The 11,541-nt window shown below is 43.3% G+C and overlaps 1 protein-coding gene across 4 annotated transcripts in view; it reads right to left on the reverse strand.

Annotated features, from left to right (window-relative positions):
* The window catches only part of LOC116622319 (zinc finger protein 234-like), a 41,023-nt gene that overhangs the window by 16,130 nt on the left and 13,352 nt on the right, over window positions 1–11,541 (reverse strand). For 3 of the 4 annotated variants that reach the window (XM_032388713.1, XM_032388712.1, XM_032388711.1), the window contains exons 1-2: window positions 2,757–2,895; window positions 1,081–1,151 (exon numbers count right to left, since the gene is read on the reverse strand). The exons of the other annotated variant lie outside the window; for it this stretch is intronic. The gene's annotated coding sequence lies outside the window, so the exon portion shown is untranslated. Of the gene's footprint in view, window positions 1–1,080; window positions 1,152–2,756; window positions 2,896–11,541 lie in introns of those variants that run through there. 4 annotated transcript variants of the gene reach the window in all.

Below are 11,541 nucleotides of genomic sequence, written 5' to 3' on the forward strand. Positions count from 1 at the left end.
TATGTGCTCTGGTAAGCGCTGTGAATTGTGCAAGACTGTTGAATCTCAGATCTGTACCTCTGAAACAAATAATGCAATATATGTTAAGGAAAAAAAAAAAAGAAGATAGCAGGAGGGGAAGAATGAAGGGGGGGAAATCGGAGGGGTAGACGAACCATGAGAGACGATGGACTCTGAAAAACAAACTGAGGGTTCCAGAGGGGAGGGGGGTGGGAGGATGGGTTAGCCTGGTGATGGGTATTAAAGAGGGCACGTTCTGCATGGAGCACTGGGTGTTATGCACAAACAATGAATCATGGAACACTATATCTAAAACTAATGATGTAATGTATGGGGATTAACATAATAAAAAAAAATTTAAAAAAAAAGTTTTCCATAGTTAAAATACACCAGGGGACAGACACAAAAAAATATATGATAATTTTGTAAAATATTTATAAACAAACATACAAATATATACAAAGAACCACCAAACAGAAATGCATTAAAAGCTTCACAGTTGCTATCTTTACATTGGGGATTAATGGATAATTTAAAAAATTTTTCCCCTCATATTTCTGCATTTTCTGAATTTTCCATCATGGTTCTATAAGAATAAAACATATTACTAGTAATAAGTGAAACAAAATAGTTGACAATGTTTGAAAAAACTCAGAAAAGTCGAAGCCCATTAGCCTTGCTTTTCAGGTCCTCCAGAATGAAGTGCTAACTACCCGGGGTCTGATTCCTGCTAGTTCCTATGGCTTAAGGAGAACATATCCAAGAGATTAGGAACTCGAGTTCTGGACTCAGACTGCTTTCATCCCAACCCCAGCTCAGCCTCTTTACTAGGTGGGGACTATGGGCAAATCATTTATGCTCCATGGGTCTCAATCTCATTTTATAGAATAGAAAAAGAAAGCAGAATTTCTTCACAGAGCTATGGTGTGGCACAATGTATTTATTTGTATAAAACCGTCATTGGTGAGGTCGGCAATTGATGATTCATTATTATTAATGCTCATGCCCAATTACACATCCTATACATTATCCGACTGATGTGAACACTGTTATAAAAGAAAAATGCCAAATCCTACTCACGTGGAACCTTGCTGTCAGTAGCCAAGGCGTCACTCCTTCCACCTCTGTGCAGCCCTTTGTGAGAAGTCAGGCTGGGGAAAGAAAAGAATGTTATGAAATGCCATGATTGTGTCGCCCTTCTCAATAAAAGTTAAAACCTCCTCTCCCCTCCGTCCAATCTGGAAGCAACCCTTGTCAACAACTAGAGCCCAAGACCTGATGTTTACTGCCCACCTGCTTGTACTCATTAACCTCTGTCTTAACATTTTTCCTTAAGCTCTTCTTTCTAGCTTATCTTGGGAGAGGGAGAAGCAGGCTTCCCGTGGAGCAGGGAGCCCGATGCTGGGCTTGATCCCAGGACCCTGGGATCAAACGACCCCTCTAGCTTACCTCTTAACTCAGGCAAGTGAAACCCGAAACCACGCCTTGGGTGATGACAACTGCCAAGACCTGCCCCAGGCCCAGACCACCCAGACCTTTGGAACCCGACTCATACTTGCACAGAAGAACCATGGAATGACTTCTGGAATGACCTATTTGCTTCATTATAATACTAAAATCTCTGCCCAAGGTGGGGGGAGGGAAGGAGGGCTCAGCCTCATTTACATAACATACAATGTATGTATAGGCATGTTTCCTTAAGCCACATGCTCAACCTTATGCCCACCTCTACAGAGAATGACAAGACTTCCCTATCTAAAATTCCTTCCTAACCCTAAACAAAAGGAACCCATTCACCCTCTTTCGGGGAGTCACTGCTTTGGAAGTCATTCCCTGTGATCTCTTTATTTGCTGCAAATAAGCTTCCTTTGTGCAACGATTCAACCTGGTAGTTTCTGACTTCCCAAGGAGGGAACTCATGTTGGTTCTGTTACACCCTCGCCTTCCTAAAAGAGAGATTATAAGGGGACTGGGATTACCCAGCATCGTGCAGGAATGAGACAAGAGAGAAGGTTCTGCCGTGGGATATCTGACACTAACCCAGGGACCTGACTGCTTCTCAGAAAATTAATACTAAGAAAGGTCACCATTCACCATGTGCCAGAACCCGTTTTGAGATTTTTATTTGTATCACTATAACTGACACGCACCTGGCTCTGGGATTCCCAAACAGACCACACTCGGCCTCTTGCCCATGACAAAATCCACAGGCAGAGAAACGAGTGGTGGTGAAATAAGAAAGGAAATTTATTTCAGTGAGGCCAACACCATAAAGACTACAGACAAACAGCTCCAAGACTGTCTTCAGGGTACTGAAAATAATTCCAGGTTTATACAAGGAAAATGTGGGGCAATGGCAGGTGCGCAGTGAAGGGCAAATGATCACTGTCTCAATCACGGGTGGGGCCCTGCTGGCTCAGAGCAGTCCTTATTGCATGAGGGGGTAGTTTGGGTTCCCACCAGCGGATGCTTTGCCCTCGGGGGTCTTCCACCCGAGCCAAGAGACAAGCTGGAAAGAAGCCAACGAGAAAGTTTGCGGTCAAAATGGAGGCAGCTTTCACCACCTCTTTCAATTCCCCAACACCAGGAAGCAGAAGCACCCGTGGGTGTAGGGAGGCAGACACTGGGCGAGCTGAGACACGCAGAAACTCTCAAACCAGGCCATAGGTGACCCCACCCCCACCCCAGGACTCGCAAACCACCCTGAACGCAGAGACTCCCCCTGAGATGCACACCACTGCCCTCCAGCTCCTTACCTGCGTACTCTACCCAGGCTTCTTTCCCCCTAAATCGCCCGGTCGCTGCAGGTTCCAAGCACAGATCCAGGAAGTTTGAAGCGCCGGGAGAAGCGGAACTGACGCACCTCTCCCAAAGAAAATTCAGTAGCAACCTCACACTCCCCCAGCGGAAGTGCCCGCGAGACCGTGGGGCTCCTGGACTACACTTCCCAGAAAGCACCAGAACCGCCTTCCTGAGCGGAAGTGCACGCTACCACACAGAGCGTCTGGACTGCACCTCCCAGAATGCATCAACTCTACCTTCCGGAGCGGAAGTGCACGCCACCACACAGAGCGTCTGGACTGCACCTCCCAGAATGCACCAGACCTACCTCCCTGAGCGGAAGTGCACGCCACCACACAGAGCGTCTGGACTGCACCTCCCAGAATGCATCAGCTCTACCTTCCGGAGCGGAAGTGCTCGCCACCACACAGAGCGTCTGGACTACACCTCCCAGAAGGCTGAAAGCAAAACATTCTTAGTCTCACCCTCCAGAACAAGTGTTGCGGCTACTGGGAGCTCCTTGGCTATACTTCCCCAAATGCCAGAATGGAAGGAATCACATAGTCCCGACTTCTTGGGTGGTCATACGGGTTTCTGCATTAAGAGTCTGCGTTACCTCTGCCTGAGTCCTCAGCGAAATTATTCCATGGATACAACTTCCTGAATTCGAAATGCCTCCCAATTGTGACAGGAGTATTGTTGGAAAGGCAACGGGTGAGGAGATAAAATCTTCAGGAAATTAACGGGAAATGATCGCTTAGGCGACACTAGATGATTGAAAGGAGGATGATGTTTAGTCATAATCTGACGATATGAGGCTAAAACAGAGTGTAAAGAATGGGTGGTGTAGAATGATTTGGGAGGGGCGGTGAGGAGCGGGGAAGTTACCCGCCCCTACTCCAGACCCTGATGGACCACAAGTTTAGTAGGAAAAACAACTTAAAAGGGCCAAAGTGGAAGCTTGTCCTCATGGAAAATCGCTCTTCCCTCGCTTAAACTTTTCATTAAAATCATCCCTGCTTCGGAGGTGAAAACGTCAAGTTTCAGTGACGTTACAAAATTGTCCACTATCTCAAAGCAAGCAGGACTGCTGCAGAGCTTGACATCGGAGTTACTCTGATTCCCAAAGCCTCTGATTTAATGCCAAAGCACTGAGGAGGATTCTGTAGGTGAGGGAGCACGTTCTAGTATTAAGAGTTTTTTCCTTTATATTTTCTGGTTAAAATTCTTTATTATAATTATTAAACAGGTATGTTACTGAAAACTAAAAATAGTATGAAGTAAATAAGAAAAAAATGCGCCTAGAATCTTTCCCCCTGAAGATAAAAAATGTCCCAAATAAAAGTTTGTCTCGGGCGCCTGGGTGGCTCAGTTGGTTAAGCGACTGCCTTCGGCTCAGGTCATGATCCTGGAGTCCCGGGATCGAGTCCCGCATCGGGCTCCCTGCTCAGCGGGGAGTCTGCTTCTCCCTCTGACCCTCCCCCCTCTCATGCTCTCTGTCTCTCATTCTCTCTCTCTCAAGTAAATAAAATCTTTAAAAAAAAAAAAAAGTTTGTCTCTACATAAACTTACATATACCTATCAACATACATATTTGATTTTTAAAAATGAAGTCTCATGTTCTCTATCCATTTTTCTAAACTCGGTATAAGCTGAACATTTTCTAGTATCAGTCACTGAAAATCTAACTCGTCCCACATGATGGCTGTATGATGTTGCATTGAGTGAATTGAGAATGAAAAACAGCCCCTGACATCTGATGAAACAATATTACATAATGGACATTGATTTAGAGCATTTACAGCATCTGGGAGGACGGTATGCAGCCCCGCAGGTTACCGCCACCTAATTGGCCGTATAACTGAGGCTTCAAGTGTCATTTCGCCATACCATGAAGCCAATTACTTCAGGATGATAGGGAAAATAGAAAGTGGCAGAGCAGCTTACATGGCTGCCGAGACCTATTGCAGAAGCTTCTCTTGTTCTGGGCCCAGTCAAAAAGTTTTCAGGGCATTCATAAAGGCAAAGTGGCACACCCTGATTAGGACTATATTACCTCTAAAATCCAAAGAGGCTGACTAGATATTGTAACTCATTTTTGTGGGAAGATACAACACATTCTTTTTTTTTTTTTAAGACTTTATTTATTTGACAGAGAGAGAGAGAAGTAGAGGGAGAGGGAGAAGCAGACTCCCCGCTGAGCAGGGATCCCGATGCGGGGCTCGATCCCAGGACCCCGAGATCATGACCTGAGCAGAAGGCAGACGCTCAACCGACTGAGCCACCCAGGCACCCCAACACATTCTTCACCTAGAAGGACAGCTCAACATACAACACTGAATGCCTGGAAATTTTACTTGAGGTCCAAGACCCCTGAATATTTCTGGGATTTATTCCCACCTTCTGATATGCAAGTCAATACATGTAAGGTAGTTCCTACCTTTTGCTCACCAGATCCAATCAGCACAATATCATCAATGTGCCAATTGAGAGCAGCAAGGATTCAGTCACTGCAAAAAAAAAAAAAAAAAAAAAGTTTGATTATTTCCTCTCAGTGCATAGTCACACAGGTACAATAGCCATAGGTCCCTTTGGGGAACTCTGGAGAAAAGATTAACAGCCCACATTTTTGCAGTATGGAAGGTTCCGTCCTCAAGAGGACCTGGCCTCTCCTTCACCCAAAGGATTCTGGGTTTGTAAACTGGCCATGTCTTAGAATTGATTTAGGGGGCGCCTGGGTGGCTCAGTCGTTAAGCATCTGCCTTCGGCTCAGGTCATGATCCCAGGGTCCTGGGATCGAGCCCCACATCGGGCTCCCTGCTCGGCGGGAAGCCTGCTTCTCCCTCTCCCACTCCCCCTGCTTGTGTTCCCTCTCTCGCTGTGTCTCTCTCTGTCAAATAAATAAATAAAATCTTTAAAAAAAAAAAAAAAAAGAATTGATTTAGGAACTGTGATTCTCTGTTTTGATGATTCAAGTTAGGCTTCTGTTTACTTGACCTAAAACTCTGCCACCTATGTAGATCAAATAATAATTTAGTAGCTTGCCATCTTTTTATTCACTAGGGACACAAAGATCAACAAGGAAATGTAGAGTTAGAGTATCCTTTTTTTTAAGATTTTATTTATTTATTTGACAGAGAGAGAGAGAGTACAAGTAGGTGGAGTGGCAGGCAGAGGAAGAGGGAGAAGCAGGCTCCCCGTCGAGTTGGGAGCCCGACGCGGGGCTCGATCCCAGGACCCTGGGATCATGACCTGAGCCGAAGGCAGACGCTTAACCGACTGAGCCACCCAGGCACCCCAAATGTAGAGTTATTCTTAGAAAATATATTGTAAGCCCTAAGGAGTGATTGTGGAAGCAGCTGAAATGTCAGCAGCGTTCCTGTTCTTAGGCATTTGAACACAATGGTAGGAACAGGATCCCATGATCCCCAGGGGCAGGGCATAAGTTAGGAGCTATGAAAGAATGTAACCTTCAGTATCCCCCTTTCTGCTCCTGGCGATTGCTAGCCCGAACATCCTGCTCCTCCTTTATCCCATGACTGACTCCCTGTGTGCCTATGCATAGGGGAGAATGCAAAATACCTTCTGTGACAGAATAACTGGGGACTGTAGTCTAGGCGAGTTGCCACATAAAATTGACCATCACACAGATCTTCGTCAGCAGGAAACTGGTTAAGGAAAAATGATAGTTGGCACACCCGAATACTGTGTAGGCACTAGAAATGAGGTTGTAAGTTAATTTATTGACGTGAACTTCAAGAATTGTTTCAATTTAGTGAAAAACTCTAATTAGAAAATAGTATGCATTAGGTCCTAAGTTTGTAAAATTCTAATCAACTCTTACTTGTATACATAGATATACTGAAGCATGCTCATCAAAATATTAATAGTGGTGAGTTCCTACTACTTCCCACTTTTGATTTTGATTTTCCTATATTGATGTACTTCTTTTCAATGTCCAGGCATTATTCTTGTCAGTAAAAAAATATGAAAGTATTTATACTTTAAACAAATCTCTCAAGAATTAGATATTTGTATTAAGACATGGCATATGTAACAAAATGTCCATCTCCAGATGAATAGGCAGAGGTTCTGAGATTGATAACTTTAGAATTAGTCACAGTGTGTCAAATAAACAGGAGATACTGTGATACTGCACTCAGATCTTTAAATGGATATCCTACCAATATGGTTAGATGTCAATGACTTGGGAAGCTTCTCCTTTTCAAACACAGAGAAAGGATGATGACCTCAAACAATCCCCATCAAAGGTAGGTAAGTTCAAAGCTAAGATGGGGAAACATGGTGACAAGTGGGAGCTGAAACTGGATGATCTCACAAAAGCTCTGGAACTAGATACAGATCTAAAAATTTACTACTGAGGGTGGTTGGGAGTCTAGGCCTCCCACGTTGGGAGACATGAACATGAACACAATGCAGCCAGTCTCAGGTGTTGTCACGACCTGTGACCACCTTGAGGACCCTTGCTATGCTGCTTAGGTGTATGCCATACCTGTAGTCTTTTCAGTTTTAGAAGTTAAGTACTTTTGGCTTAATCTGGTGAGATTTGTTACAAATAATTGCTTTGGTGATGATTTATCCAGTATTTGGTGACAGTTTAAAAGGAAAAAAATTATAGGCCCTAGATTTCTGTACACCACGTATGCAGGAAAGTTTATATAGCAGTTCTGAGACCGTGATCCTTAGAAAGGCCTGCTTGCAAGCCTGGACTTCGGCTGGTGTCAGGGAACATGGATTTGGGAAGACTACTCCATCTCATTTCTGGTAAGAGCTGTTCACTGTGCCTAAACTGTATGATGTGGTTTATTCTGAATACCTGCTCTTCCTATTGAAGGCTTGGATTTTGTTACATGCTAAGTAGATGGTGCCTACATGACCAGCCCTTAATAAGAACCCTGGGTACTGGTCTCTAATGAAGTCTTTTTGTAGGCATTTCACACGTGTGGCCACAATTCAATGCTGGAGTTGAGTGAGTCCTGATACCGTGGGAAGAGGGCTTTTAGAAGCTCACGCCTGGTTTCCTTTCACTCATATGTGGACAATAAGGAATAGAGCACAGGATCATAGGGGAAGGGAGGTAAAACTGAATGGGAAGAAATCAGAGAGGGAGACAAACCATGAGACTCTCGACTCCGGGAAACAAACTGAGGGTTGTGGAAAGGGAGGTGCGTGGGGGGATGGGGTAACTGGGTGATGGGCATTAATGAGGGCACGTGATGTGATGAGCTCTGGGTGTTATACGCAACTAATGAATCATTGAATACTACATCAAAAACTAATAATGTACTATATGTTGGCTAATTGAATGTAAATTTAAAAAAGGACATCTATGTAACTTTTTCCTTTACTGATTTTGCTCTGTATTCTTTCACTGAAATATAGTCCTAAATCCAACTATATTCTGAATCCTCTGAGCAAATCAAAGAACCCCAAGGTGGTGTTAGGGACTCCCAAACAACTACACAAATTGAGACAGCATGGATCTCAGTATCTGGTATCCTGTGAAGATATAGCCCAGAAAACTGATTATGAAAATGAATCTATTAGATATATTTTGTAAATAAAGCCCTTCAGTCAATACACTTAAAATATCACCATGGTGTCCAAGAAGTGTGGAAAGGCATCTAAAGCTGCTCTTCCTCCTTAGAGGCTTGACTGCTATGCTATGATCCCTACCCATGCATTTTTTCTTCAAAGCATTTCTTTTTTTTTTTTTTTTTTTTTAGATTTTATTTATTTATTTATTTGAGAGAGAGAGAGAGAGAGAGAGAAACAGCATGAGAGGGGATAGGGTCAGAGGGAGAAGCAGGCTCCCCGCCGAGCCGGGAGCCCGATGTGGGACTCGATCCCAGGACTCCGGGATCATGACCTGAGCCGAAGGCAGTCGCTTAACCAACTGAGCCACCCAGGCGCCCCTTCAAAGCATTTCTTTTTGGGACACCTGGTGGCTCAGTCAGTTAAGTGTCTACCTTTGACTCAGGTCACGATCTCAGGGTCCTGGGATTGAGCCCCGCATCAGGCTCCCTGCTCAGCGGGGAGTCTGCTTCTCCTTCTCCCTCTGCCCGCCACCCAACCTCCCGGGCTTGTGCTCTCTCTTTCAGACTGTCTCTTTCTCTCACATAAATAAATAAAATCTTAAAAAAAAAATAAAATAAAAGCATTTCTTTTAACCTCCACAACATAACCACTTTACTGGTATCTCCAGTATTTGTCTGCTCCCTGGCTTATGCCTCAAGATGCATCTTGTGCATCAACTACAAAGATGGTCAATCATACTCGTTAGCTTATCAGTGTATTCAAAAGCAAAATTTTTTTTGCTTTTGAATACTGCTTGAGTCCTACTCCTTAATTTTGATCTTATGTGTCATACGATAATGTAGAGCAATCTTAATTAGGTGACTTAACTGTAAGGGACTCATAATTTTTCAAATTCTATTGTACATAATTTACCAGTTTGATCAAATGGATGTTCATTAAGAAATAAAAACATAATAGAGGGGCGCCTGGGTGGCTTAGTTGGTTAAGTGTCCAACTCTGGGTTTCAGCTCAGGTCATGATCTCAGGGTCGCAGGATCAAGTTCCGCATTTGGCTCTGTGCTCAGCGGGGTCTGCTGGAAACACTCCTTGCCAAAGAGTATTAACAGTATCCACTCCTACATTATGTATGGACATACAGAGAATACACACATATACACAAGAGAATTATGAATTTTATTATACTATGAAGGCTATGGTCTGATTTCACAAAGCCTGTATTATGTTCTCCTGATATTACATGTCCTTGGCATTACCTCAAATGCCCCATATTATTATGGGATCATATGAAATTTAAACAAATTCATATTGGTGAACATTTGTTATTTCCATTTAAAAACTGTGTGACATTAATGATGTGATTTTCATCTTTTCATTGTTTGAATCTCATAATCATATATTTCTATAGTATGATTTCCAGATCACAGTTGCATGTTACACATTCCGTTATATACTGCTTTTCAAAAGATATGTATGGCCACCAAGAAAGAAAAACATGTAACTGTCATTTCTGCATCAGTAATTAATATATCTGATGAAACCACCAAATCCCCAATTTTTCTATTATTTATTTCATGGGGATGAGGGAAGAATATGGGAAGCTGACAAGCTAAATGTCCTTCAAATTTGGCATAGCTTCTACCAGAGAAGTTTGATTTAAAAAAAAAAAAATGCTACAATTAGAAGGCAATCATATAAAAGATTACACAGAAATGCGGAAATTTAAAAATCAATGATGAACTCAAAATTAAGAAAATTTTTATCATTACTCTGACACTTTTAATGTTACTTTGAACCCTTGCCTTAACATTGTTGAGAAAATTCAATTAAGCTATGTGCAGTGGCCAGTTATCATAGAGTTAAAATTGTCTGCAATGTGAGAAAAATCACAAAATAGAGTTGATTTTCTACTGTATAAACCAATGGAACATGAAATCGAGACCCAAAAATAGAGAATAGAGGCTGACGGTATACCAAGAGCCAACTGCAATAGGATACTACCAAAATAATGCTGTGGAATACAGTACTGTGTATTTCTGCATTTCAATTCCTATTTGTTTCTCAGAATTATTTTTTTTGGTTTCCTTTTGCAGATACAATTTTTAAATATTGCACATTTTCTCTGATTAAAATATTTTATCACAACTTTCTGCCATTTTAAGAACTATGTGTCTCAGTATGGACCTTCTTGGGCTGATTTTTGGGGTGCTCTCTGTGCCTCCTGGATCTATGTTTCCTTCCCCACAAAAAGGAAGTTTTCAGCAATTATTTCTTCAAATAAATTTTCCCTAAGACTATCCTCAATTTGCATAATTTTTTTCTTTTTATTTGCTCAGGTTGATTACTTTCCATTACTCTGCCTTCCAGGTCATTAATCCATTCCTCTGTCATCTAGCTTATTTATTCCATCAAGTGTCTTATTGTGTTCTTCATCTCTGATTGGTTCTTTTTAATCTCTGTGCTAAGGTTCTCACTATGTCCTCCACTCTTCTCAAGTCCGGTGAGTATCTCTATGACCATTACTTTAAATTCTCTATCTGGCATATTACTTACATCTGTTTTGCTTAGGTCTCTTGCTGTGGTTTCGTCCTGTTCTTTCATTTGGATACCCCCCTCCTCATTTTGTCTCTATCTGTGTATTATTAGTCAGCTATGTCTCTTGGCTCTTGAAGGTAACGGCCTCACGAAGGGGTCTGTACTGCCCTGCAGTGCATGGTCTCCTGTTCCCTGGGAACCGTCGCTTCAGGGAGTGTCTCCTAAGCGTGTCGCCTGTGCCTGCCGTTGCGTCCTGGCCTCTTTTTCCTTCAGTCCAGTCATCTGCGGAGGCTCTCTCTGCCCGTTGTGGGCAGCGTTTGGTCTTCAGCTGGGTGGGGCACATCCTAATGTGTGTTGGTCTGCATGCTGCCCCTGCCACCTCTGGACGTGATATCCCATGAAACATGCAGGTCAGGAGATGAGGCGTTCGTGGGGTTTGCTCTGATCTCCCGGGGGAGGGGGCTTGCAGTGCCAGGACTGAAGCGAGTGTGATGGGGAAAGGCGGCTCCACTGGACCACAGGGGTGCGGGGCTCCGAGTAAGCAAGTTAGGTAAGGAGTGTTGGCGCCACGCTGGTTCCAGCAGGTGGCCATGTGTTCATGCCAGGGGGCTGTGGAGGGAAGTGGTGCCTACCAGCTCCTTTGTTCCTGGAGGGGTCCCTGCCTCTCCA

The sequence above is a fragment of the Phoca vitulina genome, unplaced genomic scaffold (assembly GCF_004348235.1).
Source record: "Phoca vitulina isolate PV1807 unplaced genomic scaffold, GSC_HSeal_1.0 scaffold52, whole genome shotgun sequence".
NCBI classification, from domain to species: Eukaryota; Metazoa; Chordata; class Mammalia; order Carnivora; family Phocidae; genus Phoca; species Phoca vitulina.